This window comes from Pholcus phalangioides, unplaced genomic scaffold (genome assembly GCF_987345545.1).
Source record: "Pholcus phalangioides strain wild (caught in Gottingen) unplaced genomic scaffold, Ppha-v1.0 ptg000002l_1, whole genome shotgun sequence".
In the NCBI taxonomy this organism is placed as follows: Eukaryota; Metazoa; Arthropoda; class Arachnida; order Araneae; family Pholcidae; genus Pholcus; species Pholcus phalangioides.
The window spans coordinates 1,537,998-1,552,515 of NW_028301595.1; the positions used below are offsets into that span (position 1 = coordinate 1,537,998).

Below are 14,518 nucleotides of genomic sequence, written 5' to 3' on the forward strand. Positions count from 1 at the left end.
TGCGCACCACTGACTAATACATAAAAACTAAACTTTTCATAACCACTGACTAATAAAATGAAAACTTCCAAATAAGAAATTCATTTTTATTTAAAAATATGTCAGAACTAAAGAAAGCTTTTATTCAGCCGAGCTAATTATCATGCATCATACAATGCGATTTTATCAAATTCTACTTGTACAATAATCAATATATCGTCTTCGTCATGAAAGAATCACGAATGTGAAATGTCCTCGCAAAGAAAATAAATCACCGGATTTCAAAATCGTACATTTCTTAAAAAATAAAAACACAGAATAAAATGATAAGTAATATGCGAATATATGGGGGGAAAATGTGTCTACGTTTTATGAATTTTTCTTTTTAATGGTCGATTTCAAGTGCAGAATCATTTTGAAATCGCAGGATTCTTCCTTAATGACCCTGTATACGAAAATCAAGGACCATACACTTCCATCTTGCATACGGGATACTAAGTACATCAAAATACAAAGTAAATATTTATGATATTTGAAAAAATTGAATATCTTTAGAAGTCAATATCGCCTAGTTAAAATCGAAACAAGCGTTCCGAAAAGTGCTTTCGGGGCAGCAAGTTTTCTAGCAAAAAATCGGAATATCCCGGAAAAACCGGAACATATGGTCATGCTATGGTGGCCATTAAATTATTATTTTTTGGTCAAAAGGGGATCGCGCTTCAAAAAGTTTGCGCACCACTGATCTAGGAGGTCGTGACTCTGGCCCGGAGATTGTGATAAGTTCCCGCGAATTGCGCATTAAAAATCATTATTTACGATAGATTTTTGATGCGGAAGGGAAGCTTTTTCTTTTTTTCACTAACTTGTAGCACGTATCTGTCCTTCGAAGACGGTTTGGCGAGGAATCAGTCGCGCAATTCATCACCAACAATCAAGTTTTCATCAAGGTGGACTTCGCCAAACGGACTAACATATTTTGTGATGAAGAAACATTATTTTTAGTCTTTACCTGTGGATTTCGATCTCGGAGGCTGTTTCGCGCGTTTCTCGGAAGTTGTTAAATGTGGATAAAAACACAGCGGGTTTTTCCGATTCCTTATGGAAACGTCGCGTCTGGAAATCGCAGTGAGTGTGAGATTGAATATTATTCTCTTTCATCTTATTAAATTGTATTCTTTCACGGAAAAAAAGAAGAACTCGCGCTAGTTTTTTAAGACAAAAAAAAAGTTATTGGGAAGATATAGAACCGCCCGTTGATTTAGCTCCATTTGATGCAACGATTTGAAATTAATTAGCCGATATGAATGGTGATTATATGCTAATTAATGAATTATTCAAAAATAGGTATACTATGCATATAAATATATTATTCGAAAAGGTATTGAAAAGAAAATATATATTTCCTATATTTTTAAATTGCCCTTGTCTACATTTTCTCGAAATTACAGTCGAATCCCGTTATAACGAACTCCAAGAGACCGGAGAAATCATTTCGTTACAATGAAATTTCGTTATAAAGGAATTCCATGTTTATGCATTGTTCCTAGTTAAACTTATCTGGAGGATTAAAAAGCGTTCGTTAAAACGAGAATTTCGCTATAACGGTATTCGTTAAAACGGGATTTGACTATATATAAAAGTGTTAGTTCTTAACTTTTTTACTGCCGCCACCCCGCGAACAATTTACCTTCGTGCACGCCTTGGAATGGGTAAGGTGTTACGGGATATTTTTTACTTTCATCCCTAGAGGGGATACGCATCCTTGTGATGGGTGTAGAACAGGGGTTCTTAGACTTTTTCGGTCACGACCCAAAAATCAACAACAAGATCAGCTTTGCGACCCATAAGACCGTTTGTGCTTCGAAATTGGTGAAACCAGTGATGCAATAAGTGCGAAATAACAGAACTGCTGTAAAAAGATTCGTACGACTCATCTAGTAAGCCCCTGCGAATCAAGTTTGGGTCATGACCCGTAGCTCAAAAACCCCTGGCTGTAATGGATTTGTACGACCCATGTGGAAAAAGCCACAGCGAATTAAGTTTGGATTCTCACCCGTAGCTCGAGTTGTATACGGATTTATATGGCTCATCTCTCGTAAGCCCTCGCGAGGTTTTGGTTCGGGTCGCCACTAATAGCTCGAGAAACCTTGGCTGCAAGTGGATTTGTACGACCCATCTCGGAAGTCCTTGCGATCAAAGTTTGGGTGCTACCCATAGTTAAGAACCCTTGGTGTACAACCATTGATATAAAAATCAAATAGCTAACAGACCGTTATAGAATTAATTTGATAACTATTGTTGTTTTAATATTAATTGCTCATATAAGTATATTTCGAAGGCCATTGTTACGCGTTTTGACTGTTGTCGCGTTGTTTTTAAATGTTGTTTTGAAGTATTTATTTCTAAGTCACTTATCGTTCGAATCATTTCGTATTTGGTTTCGAGCGAAATTCGTTGATGTGTAGATCGTGCATCAAAGTAAAAAGCATCAAAGCGGACTACGGAGGCTGTAGAAACTACTGATACAATTTGGAATTCTATGCTCTAAAGCAGCGGTCCTTCAACCGGCTGATGAATAAATAAAAAATAAGCCTACAACGGGGCTCCCCCATAGAAATTATAGACCAGAAAGCGAGTCAAAAAAGGTATCACTTCTTGCTGGTGCTCTGCCATGTGTCTTACATGTTTTGAAAAGGAAGATGGTAAATGCTTGAATTTTAATGTTGAGCATGTTGATTCTTGTAGCATCATGTTAAAAAACTCTGTCTGCTCTCTGCGAAGAGACTTACTCAAATGACAGACCGGCTCGCATTCGCGCCACGAAATGGAAAAAAAATTTAACTGCAGTCGAGATCCATCAATGTGCCACCAACGGGATTCGAATCTGGATCTTCACGATGAGAGTCCAGAAGGATGCCAACACAACCGCATAGCGGCAGAAAGAGATACTAAAGAACATTTTTTTTTCTCGAGAAAATGGACAAAAGAAGAAATTTGATAGATTTTTGATATAGATGAACAAGTGATTTAATATACGTATGCAGATGCTCCACCACCACACCCCTCCACAAGGGTAAGGGGGGGGGGGGATAACAAAGCCCTTGTCTAGAGGACGGACATCAATTTTTCTTGCCTTACTTGTTAGATTTCCAATATTCTGTATTTTCAAACATGAAAAACATGAAAAACAGCGAGAAAGTAGAGAACATAAAAATGAACGACGTTTCTAAAAGACCAAGAAAACCATGACCTTACCAACCGAGAAACAGTCCAGGTAACCTCATCTTCAGGGGTGACGCATTTGCGCCTGTCAGCACCTGCAGCCAGTCTCCGAAGACCTTTATAGGGAAAAAAACAATCTGATAACAAAGCCGGGATTTCACTATAAAAGTTTGATAAACGATTTTTCACAAAACTCGAAGAACACAACCAACAAGCCGATTGATTACATTCGCTCAAATGTAACCTATATGAGCTTTATTGGTTGGATTTTCTAGTTTTATAAAAAAGAGAAAACTTTTACATAGTATAATACCTGCCTAAGGCCGGGATTACACTATAAAAGTTTGATAACAGTTCTTTTATAAAACTTAAAAAATCCAACCAATAAGCGTATTGGTTACATTCGAGCAAATGCAACCGATGATCTTATTGGTTGCATTTTTCAAGTTTTATAAAAGAACTATTATCAAACTTTTATAGTGTAATGCCGGCCTAACAGGGTCGTGACAATTACAAAGACCACAACAGGCAAATTGCCCAACGAGGTGGCTGAAAACATTATGCCCATAAAAAATATGGATGTCAAATATGACCAAGGAAAGCAATTGTTGGTTTTCAAACAAGGCTGTGTTTTGTGCAAACCCTGTAAATTTCTTCAAACAAAGCTCTTGGAAATTCCATAAACAATGTGTGTTTACGTAAAATTTCTTCCGCTCCTGTTATGACAACCCGTGAGTCACTCGGATGCAATATCTCTCGCAGGAATCGTCCATGAATAATGTAGCGAATGAAGAGACCTTTCATTGAACGGTAGGCCTTGAAGGTGAGAACGCATTGGCATCCGAATGTACAATATTTACACATAATCATCCGAACAGAAAGGGCAAATCTTTGACATAATTTACTGCAGACAGCCAGAAAAAAAAACATGTTGCGCGTAATTCATTTATATTTACTACATTTACATTATATTACATGGCACTGGGTGCAAGGCCGGCACCGGAATGAGGCGACATGATTACAGGGGCGGCATTTTTTATGACAGATTTATTATGACGGTGTTTTCACTCTCGCGCAGAGTTTTACACATCGAAATAATTTTGAAGGGAAAGTGCGAGTGGATAAATAAGCCCAGTTAAATACAATACTTTTTTCGGTGTTGAAATGCTATTCAACACTCTTTGCTATTCAATACTTAATTCATCTCAACACCCTTCCTTGCACTTCTAAAAAGTACCAATTATCTCTAGAGTCTAGAGAAGCTGGTTTCTGAAAAAAAAATTAGGTTCCTGCTCTGTTTTGTTAAGGATTTTTTCACTCTTTATCAAAATTTTTCCAGTTGATTTTCCTTTCTTTAGTCGAATCCCAAGTAAAAACAGTACTGACGGGGAATTACCCACCTCAGACTTGGAGAACTTCTCGATTGACGCTAACTCACAGGAAAAATTAAAGTGTGTGCTAATAAATGCCAGGAGCTTGAGTAATAAGAAAGACTTTTTAGAAACTATGATTAGTGTATCTTGGGCAAACGATGGGGATGAATCGATGGGGAACATCTCAGAATACGATACTTTTTTTAAAAATACATCGGATAGGAAAGGGAGTGGTGTCTTGAATTACGTGAAAACAAGTGTAAAGGCTAGAGAGTGGAACGTACAGAGAAGTGATATTCAAACTACATGAATTGAGCTTGAAAACAAAAACGCCATAAGCTTATTGTAGGAGTTTGCTATAACCTAGTGGTTCTCAACCTTTGGAAGTCTGCGGCCCGGTTGATTTCTTTTATGCAGGTGGAAATTCTTGACTCTCTGTCCGATCCTAAGCACGCCTAATGGGGTATAAATGGGTAAAAATGAATCGGTTAACCATTCACGGCCCGGTTTGACTGATGTCGGGGCCCGGTAGCGGGCCGCGGTTGAGAAACACTGCTATAACCCACTAAATAGGAATCCAAACTACATCTCCAAGCTTCATGAAGAAATTTCGTATATGTGTAAACATGAGAGAGTACTGATATTAGGGGATTTTAATTATCCGGATATCGATTGGGAGAACCTATTGGCTAGGGATCAATATGAGAGATATTTTCCTTAAATTGGTGCTCGATAATTTCTTGTATCAGCTGGTATCGGAAGCTACTAGAGGCACTTCTATTTAGGATTTGATTCTTAGGTAGTTTGGAGGATCTTGTGGAAAATGTTTCTGTTGGAGACTACTTTTTTCTTCGAGTGATCATCAGGTTATTAACTTTCTTTGTAGATTCCTCGCGGGTAAACCAAACAATAAAAGAATGGTTCCTTGTTTTCGAAGAACCAACTTCGAACTTTTGAAGGAAAGGTTAGGGTTAATTTTTGAAGACCCTTTGGAATCGGTGGATGTGGTATGTCAGTGGGAAGAATTCAGAACAAAACTGTCATCTGTTTTGCACGATGTCATACCCTTTGTTCGTAAAAAACGGGTTAGTTCATCGCACCCCCACTAGTTCACGGATGACGTCTATTGTGGCCTTGTATTTGTTTATTGTGGCCTTGTATTTGTCTATTGTGGCCTTGTATTTGTATCAGTGTGGTGCTGTTTAGTTCTAGAAATGTGTTCTGACTGCCCATTTCTGCATACCTATATCTGTTCTGTATATTAGGTGTTTCAAACGTAAAGTTTCTAGCGGAACCCTTGATCATTATAAGGCTGTTCTGCAGAATTCAAACGAATTTTTGAATATTTGTCCAATAAAAAGTGTGTCCCTACTGCTGTTTCACCAACATCATAGTCCCAGGGCAAAATAAAAGAGGGCTCAGGCACCACCTCTTAATTTACATTATTGTCATAAATCATTGTGCTAGATCTTATCGTAGAAGCTCCATTCAACTGAGATAGGCCTCACAACGGGGTGGGTCTGTCCAACACCATCTATAGCAGAAGTCCTCACGACTTCACTGAAGACGTCCACTTCACCTACAGTCATTGGATATACTGCAAAAAAAGGTAAAGATATGGCATGCGTCGGCCCGCGGTATCCAATGGCTTCAGGTGAAATGAACTTCTTCAGTGACGTCACGAGCTCAGCGCGAAGGTCTCTTGCTATAGCAGGTGTTCGTCTGACAGGGCTCCTGCTCGTGGATTTGAGATGATTCTCATCAGGTGATTCCCTCTTTTTGTTTTTAACACTATACAAATTCATAATAGAGTGGCCCGTGAAGAGTCTCACCTCAGCCCCAGACTTTCACGGGCCCCTTATGATGAATTTATAGTGTGAAAAAACAAAAAATGATGAAAATCATTCCGGGCCCTAAGGGCTGGAGCCTTGTTAGCCCACCCCTTGTGAGGGCCATGGTTACGAGGTATGGACTCACGAGGTTGGAGCCCGTCAGCCTATTGGGAGACATATTCACGAATCAAGAGGTTTGATTATAACCATCACCACACACAGAAGAAAATCCCCCGTACAAGAACTCTGACATATGGCTTTAATTGAAATAATCATGATACTATAATCATTGAATCATAGGGTGTTCATCTAAGTTGTCGGTGAATATCTCCTGAGTATGAAATCAAACATCTACCCTCAATTTTTTAAGTGAACTCTGTGAGGGTAGAGCTGGCAGGAGTCTAACACAGAGGCCCGAGACAAATCTCTTTTTTTACGCTATAAATTCACTATAGAGGAGGCCTCCACCAAAGATCTCAGTCTTGGAAGGGGGGGGGGGTAGCTCCAGGATGGAGGAAGGCACGATGAGCATCGAGATGCCCGCGGTAAAAAGGAAAACATTTTTTCTTACACGAAATGTGCACTTCAACTTTTTTTTTCCAGGACAGGAGGCATGTTTTCTTTTATTTCACCTGCACAGACCTGTTTCTCTGCTCGCAGAATTTCGATATCTGTGCGGAATGAGAAAATAACATGCTATCTTATACGATATTTGGAAATTTCTTCTGTAAAAGACTCTGTGTACACGGAAGCATTTTCAGACTCGAAAAATACATATTTTGTAAGCTTATTCACCATCAAAAAAATGGTGTCTTTCTTAGTTACTTTGTCCATAACCAATAAACGGGTGAAAATAAAATTTTATCAGAAAAAATATGCTTTCTAGAAAATATTGAAAAAAATTATATATCATTACAAAGTATTATATTACATATGGAAAAACATCAATGGAGCCGCCTTCCGCCACCTATCAAATAAAACTTTTATAATTCTTTGATTGAAATTAGCGACTGGTTTTTGACTGATGTACCGCATGAGAAAAACCAATACGATACGATATTAGTTGATATTTTAAAGCAATAATATTAATTAAATTATTAAATTTGCTTCGAAATTTTATCAGTGAATGTTTGTGTGAAGTAAAACAACATCAGTAAAACTTGCAAAGTGATTCGTGACGTCAGCAAGTAGTCCGTTTTCCCTCTGAATATTTAGGGAATAAAATTCCGGTGCTCGTGCTAATATCATTGTTGTGCGGGAAAGAAACGATCGGGCTCAAAATTGGCAAGATTCTACGCCAAAATACAGAAGAAATGAAATAGGATACTGGGGTTCAAAATGTGGCAAACTTGCAAAGTGGTTTTACCAAACTACTCTCATGACTTTTAGGGGAACTTGGCAACCCGTGCGGGGGCCTTCTATCTCTAGGAGGTGCTGGCCAACTGTGGACTTAGAGCCGAGGACAGCAAAGCCATAATTCGTGTGGGGAAATCGTTCACGTGAAAGTTATGGAGTTGTGGCCCCCACAAGAACACTTCCTTGAGCTATGGAAGCTTGTATTTGCCTAATTTCGGATAGTGAATCGTTAATCTGGACTCGGAATGTTCGAGACTCTAGATAGCTTTTCACAAATTTCATTATGCTTGTACGGCATGTTCATGCAAATTAACTTGTGCAGCTGTGTCATTTTTGCAAGTATTCCGTAACCCGGGGAAGTTGCGTGCAAGTGAAATGGCTTCGGCGGAAGCCGTGTTGTGTTATTCAGGTCTAATAATTTTTCGTAATCTTCAGCAAATTGGGATATTCTGGCGGATACGACTCGTTCAAACAGTTTCTCCAGGAAGCGAGATCGGGCGCTAATTGGTCGCCAAGCTGAGGTCTTGATCTGGTTTCGGAATCACTTTCACCATTGCTCTTTCCCGGGAGAACAAATCAGAATTGAACGTCTCTGTCGCTGCCCAGTCTTTGCTAACTGACTGGCGACTTACAAATCTTCAGGAAATCAGACCAGACCAGAATTGAACGTTTCCGTCGCTGCCCAGCCTTTGCAGGCTGTCTGGCGACTTACAGATCACCAGGAGTGGTATGAGAAGGAAAAAGACAAGTTTGTGCATGTGTGTAAGGTATGTAGTGTATGTGTGTGTGTAGAGAATGAATGAGCCAGGAGAGTATTGTTTACAAATCTTCGCGAAATGAATGCTCATCGAGATAAAACACAACACAATCGAAGAACAAGGGGGAAATGCCTTAAGGGAAGCAGCTGATGATATGCTACCCAAAAACCCCAACATTATAAATATTTACATAATCGAGAGACACTAACCAGAGATGTCTGAGGTACTGTTGAACCGTCATCAGTCATTTAACCATAATCAAGAACGTCAAAGAAAAAGTTATAATGAAGACATGACACATACCATCTCTGTATTGTAATAACATCAGTTTCAACACGACACGAACCCAATGCACCATTTTATGCAAGCGCAAATTATGAATAAATGAGAAAAATTATTAATTGCGAAAAAAACAACAACATATAAATGCCTCTGAATTGCGATCACAGCATCCGCAATATCAAACAAAACTGACATTAGATTGATAAATTGTTTTGAAAAAAAAAAAAAAAAAAAATCAAAATCATGAAAATGTTCTGCAAATTACATCAATTCGTTACCCAATCCACGCTCAGCAAGTCCATTGGCCTAGAGTGTACTGTGGGTATTCTAGGGTCATAATAGACAATTTCTCTAAGATGCGGGTGTTCAGAAGATCGTAGCCTGTCAAAATGAGCATTGGCAAGCTCCTTGATATAGTCCAAGATTAGTGGTAAGTCAAGATCTTTACGGATGTTTTTTCCTCTCACATACCAGGGGGCTCTGGTAAACTGACGAAGAATGATGTTCTGCTGTGTCTGTAAACGTTTCATATTTGCAAGACTGGCATGAGCCCACACTGGGGCAGCATATGTCAGAATAGGACGAATAATAGTTTTAAAAAGAATTACTTTATTCCTCAACGTTAGCCTGGCCTGTGGGAATGTGATTCTGGATAGCATCCCAACTGCTTGTGAGGCCTTATTTCTTACGTACATCACCTGAGGAGAAAATGAGAGCGACTTATCTAGTATACAACCTAGATACTTGACTTGGAGTTTTCTTGTCAACACCGTGTTGCCGATGTATATGGGAGTTCTTGGAAACTTGTACCGTCTTGTGAAGAGAATATATTGACATTTTTGATGATTCAACTTTATATCGTTGTCTTGGCACCAGTCCTCAACGTCTTCAGTTGATTCTTGTAAATTTTCAATACATTTTTTCCCTTTTTTGTGATTGGTCAACAGGATGGCATCGTCAGCAAATAGACCAAGCATTCCGCGCTGAGGAGCTGGGAAGTCATTGATGTATAGCGCAAAGAGCAGTGGTCCCAAACAAGAACCCTGCGGGACAGACGCTCTTATTGGTCTAACAGTTGAGAGACAGTTGCCATTTTTGACTTGGAATCTTCGATTGGAAAGGTAACTGTTTAAAAAAATGATGAAATAGTCAGGCAAACCCAGGTCAATTAGTTTGGATAATAAGGTCGTGTGATTCGTTTTGTCGAAGGCCTTACATATATCCAGACAGAGAGCACAGACATGTTCCTTGTAGTTGAACGCAGTCATCACGAACTCGGTAACTCTGTGCAGCTGAGTAACGCAAGAATGCCCCCGCCTGAATCCGTGCTGCTCACTTCGAAGAATGCTGTTGAAGGACAGGAAAGCGTCAAGACGTGAAATATAGATACGTTCAAAGACTTTAGAAATGTTACTGAGTAAGCTGATAGGTCTGAAGTTTTGAGAGAAAAGTGGATCAGTTCCAGATTTATGAAGAGGTTTGACAATAGAAAGTTTCCAGACATTAGGAAAATAGCTTGTCTGAAGCATGCTATTAAATATATTAGTGAATGATTTGAGGATAGAAAGAGGAAGATTTTTAAGAGCGAGATTTGAAATTTCATCATGACCAGAAGCTTTTTTAGTTTTGAGTTTGTTAATCATGCCCCTGATTTCGTCAACATTGGTCAAACCGGCAGCACCCATTCCGCGCAAGGCATCCGAGCGAACTCTATCCAGGAATTCCTGAACTTTTCCATGATGAGCTGAAGCAATACTTCGAGATTGCAGACTGTTTGGCATGAATTGCTTTTCATAGTTGTCAGCAAACGTTTCAACAATCTCTTCATTTGTATACAACAGTTGACCTTGTTCGTTTGTAATTTTGTCCACCGCTGGAGATTTTCGTTTACAGATTTTCCACGCCTTCCAAAGTGAGCCATCGGATGCTGTGGCCTCCTCAATGAAGTGGGTGAATCTCTCATTGACATATTCAGTTGTTTCTTGTCTTATTTCCTTTTCTAGTCTGTTTAGAGTGGTTTTGTCAGACCGTCTTCTAAATCTTTGCCAGAGTTTTCGGACCCGGTTTTTTAGTCTGATTTTGTCCCGTAATTCTTCCGAAATGCCAAATCTGTTTTCTTTTGCCTTAATCTTCCTGGTAGAGGCTTGAATAGCTGTTTTAATTTGTTCAGTCACATCAACTACTGCATTTTCAATACAGTTCGTCGTCAATTCCGCTGAGTTCCACACTGGTAATGTTTCCAGCGTAGAGCGGAAGATTTCCCAGTTGGTAACCAGTTGATATGGAATATCCTTTGGTCTAGTTATATCGATGGTGAAAATAATAGGGTTGTGAGTTGAATTAAGTTTGGCAGTTGTTTCGAAAAAGATGTTGTGCCTGAAGTTTTTGGAGATTCCATAGTCCAGAACATCGGGTCGATAAAATCGACTAGTAGGATAATTGGTTGGAATGTTCGATGAATGAATGCACAAGCAATTATTCCTACAAAATCTTTCTAGAACTCTACCTTGTCTATTTGTGGAATGGCTGAAGAATGTAGGGCTTTTACAGTTCCAGTCGCCAGCAATTAGTACCGGATTGTTGATATTAACGAGATAGTTTAGGAGATTGATATCAACATGGTTATTAGGTGGTTTGTAAATTGCACAAATGGTTATTGGTGATCTGTTGATGAAGATGTTTACTGCCAAAGCTTCCATTTCAGTTGAAGAAGGAATCGAAAGTTTTTGGTGAGGAATGTCCTTTTTAACGAACACCGCAATTCCACCACCCCTTCCATGTAGACGGTCTTCACGTAAACAGACAAAATTAGAGATATTGGAAGTATGAGAAGGTTTTAAAAAACTTTCACAAACCAGTGCTACATCAATTTGTAGGTCATAGAGTAATTGTTTGAATTCTTGTAGTTCCTGTTTAAGCCCAGTGGCATTCCATGCCAGAATTTTCAGCGGTTTGCTGATAGTTGACACTGGTGTATTAATTTTTGAGCGCTGAAATAAAACCAATCAGAATTTGAATAAGGTTATGAGCCTTATCTTCAGAAATGCCCATATTGACCAAAAGTTCTCGCACAACATTGGAAAAGTTCTCGATGTTGTTCTTCTGTGAATTCTCCACTGTTTCATTAGTAGTTGAAGACATACAAACTGAATGTACAGACGCATCAGTGACATCAGTTTCATCAATGACAAGGTAAGGTACTGGCATTTGCCTGTTTACAGAATTATTATAAGATTTGGAAAGTTCAGACGGCTTAACTATGTGATCGCCGAAAGAATCATCACGATTATTAAGATGTTTGTTGAATTCATGAATTACATCTGTGAAATTAATTCCAAATTGATTATTTTTGTAATCTAATATTTTCACTTGCTCGGCTTCGTTATACTTTCTGTTCAGCTTCTCGACCAGTTCGGCTTCCGTGAGATGCACTTTGCCTATTCCAAGAATATGTGGTCCCTTTAAGACTTCGTCTACAGAACGTTGTAATACCAACGGGATTGTACTAGCCTTGATCCAAGGATTTGACTCCGTTTTAGTAGACAACTCATTTTCAGAAAAGTTGTTTTCCCCATTTCTGTCTCTTCCTCGTTCTAAAACTACGTTATTTCCTACGCTGCCTAGAAGGGGGAAATCTCGAAGCGAAGGTGGAAGCTTGGAGATGAAGGTTCTTCCAGATTCACCTGTGGAAGCAGGTCTGGCAGGGCACTTAGAATACGTTCCTGTATGAGGGCCTCCACAGAAGTAACACTTTATCTTGTTCAGATCTCCCTTAACCAAGCAGCTTCTAGTACTGTGTCCTTCTGAACAAAATGCGCATATGGCTTGATTATGGCAAAAATAACTTGTATGTCCGAATTTCATGCAGTTCCTGCATTGCAAGGGAAAACGATTTCCTCTGTATCTTTCAATCTCTATTGGAACCCCGTCGATGTCGACCAAGTTGGCAATTTCTTTAGAGTTGATCGGAACTTCCACCAAGAAGAGCGGGAGTACTCTTCCTGAAGTATAGTTTTTGAGATTGCATACTTTTATCACATCGAATCCTTGTTTTGATAAGTCATTAGTGATGTCAGAGTGGTTAACATTTGCTGGTAGACCACGTATTACAAATTTTAAGGACCTTTCACTATTCATTTGGTACGTATGATACTCGAACCTGTTATCGTCCAAGAACCTTGTGACGTTCCTGTGATCATTTTCACTAAATAAATTTAACAGAATGTTCTTCTCTGTCGTTTTAGACACTGGAGCAAATTCACAATTGTTTTTTATATCTCGAAAGGTTGCAAGCCAGTTGGATCCCCAAGAGGATAAGACAATTTGGGGTACATTAACTTTTTTTCGTCTTCTGTTGACTTGAGTGAATTCATCGTTGTCACCATTAGGATAATCATTGTCAATTCTAGATTCTACCCTACTCGGTTCCATTGAATCCGACTCTGCATTGCACTCTCCAACCCCACCTGAGTCTCTCACTGGACTTCGATGACTTGTTGAAGCGATTGCAAACTCATTTGTTGATTTATCTTCAAATATGGGGGTAGCAGTAGCTCCAGTGGAGTTGTTATTTCCCGTGGAGAGCATCACCTCATTTGCTCTTGTAGACATCTTTTTTGCCTTTTTTCTAGCTTTTGATCTCTGTGACTTCGTCAATTTTGGCTGACTATCTGGCTCGTCAGTTGTGACCATGGAACCAAGTGCTGGATCCGGTTTCTCTTTCGAGATCCTGGATTGAAGAGACGGCAGATAACGATCTGAAGTTTTTGCCATACATGCATTAGATGGAGGGGCCTTGGCAACAGTGATATTTTTGTTAGCATGCTTGTCACTTTTAGAGTTCTTGGTTTTCAATTTTCCCACGTTGAATCTGCTTTTTTCGTTGCCATTGCCTTCGTCAGGGATCACTGAATTTCCAGTTACAGATGGCAAAACTGGATTAGCCGTTGAATTAGATAACTTAACACAGTCGGAAAGTTCCTTGGTGATCCTATTTACTAGTGCCGGATCATCATGATCAGTATCAGTGTCCGATCGTTTTTGCTGAGGCTTATCACACTCATTCGGCACTGGGCATTGAGATGACACAAGTTTGGATAACACACATCTTTTCAACTTCTTTTTAAGGGCTTCATTATGCTTACGTGATTTACATTTACTTGAAATATGACGCTTTTTACTGAAACCATTGATTGAGGCCTTCACCAAATTATCAGATATGTTGGCATCATCATCACAACCTTCACTGATAGTAACAAATTTACCCAATTTCTCAACATCAGAATTAGGTAGTAGTGTGACATTATTATTCATGACAAGTTCTTTTACCAAACAATCGGTTACATTGACATCATTGATACCATGTTCATCATTACAGACCACATTACCCAGAATTATAGCATCAACAACATCTGTATTGTTAACATTGACTTTTGGGTTACTATTATCATTATCAAATGCTAGCTTTTCATTTACACCACACTTGTCATGATCATTATCATGAATAACTCTGTTTGATACATACATGGAACCATTAACTGATTTGATAACATTTTCGTTCGATTTGTTGATACATGCATCATGAATTAATACCATCTTAACATTATCACATGGTTTCATATCATTGACACTCTTTTCAAAATTAAAGTCATTTTTATCACATAAATATACAGAATTATCGATTGATTTGACACAATCATAAATATTATTTGGGCTG

General features: G+C 38.9%; 1 protein-coding gene across 2 annotated transcripts in view; it reads left to right on the forward strand.

The window, feature by feature from the left end:
* The first annotated feature begins 983 nt into the window (after positions 1–983).
* Positions 984–14,518, forward strand: part of LOC149089046 (uncharacterized) — a 62,614-nt gene continuing 49,079 nt past the window's right edge. Inside the window, exon 1 of one of the 2 annotated variants that reach the window (XM_089236857.1) lies at positions 984–1,104. The gene's annotated coding sequence lies outside the window, so the exon portion shown is untranslated. Of the gene's footprint in view, positions 1,105–1,164; positions 1,287–14,518 lie in introns of those variants that run through there. The other variant, XM_089236867.1, reaches the window with a different exon arrangement.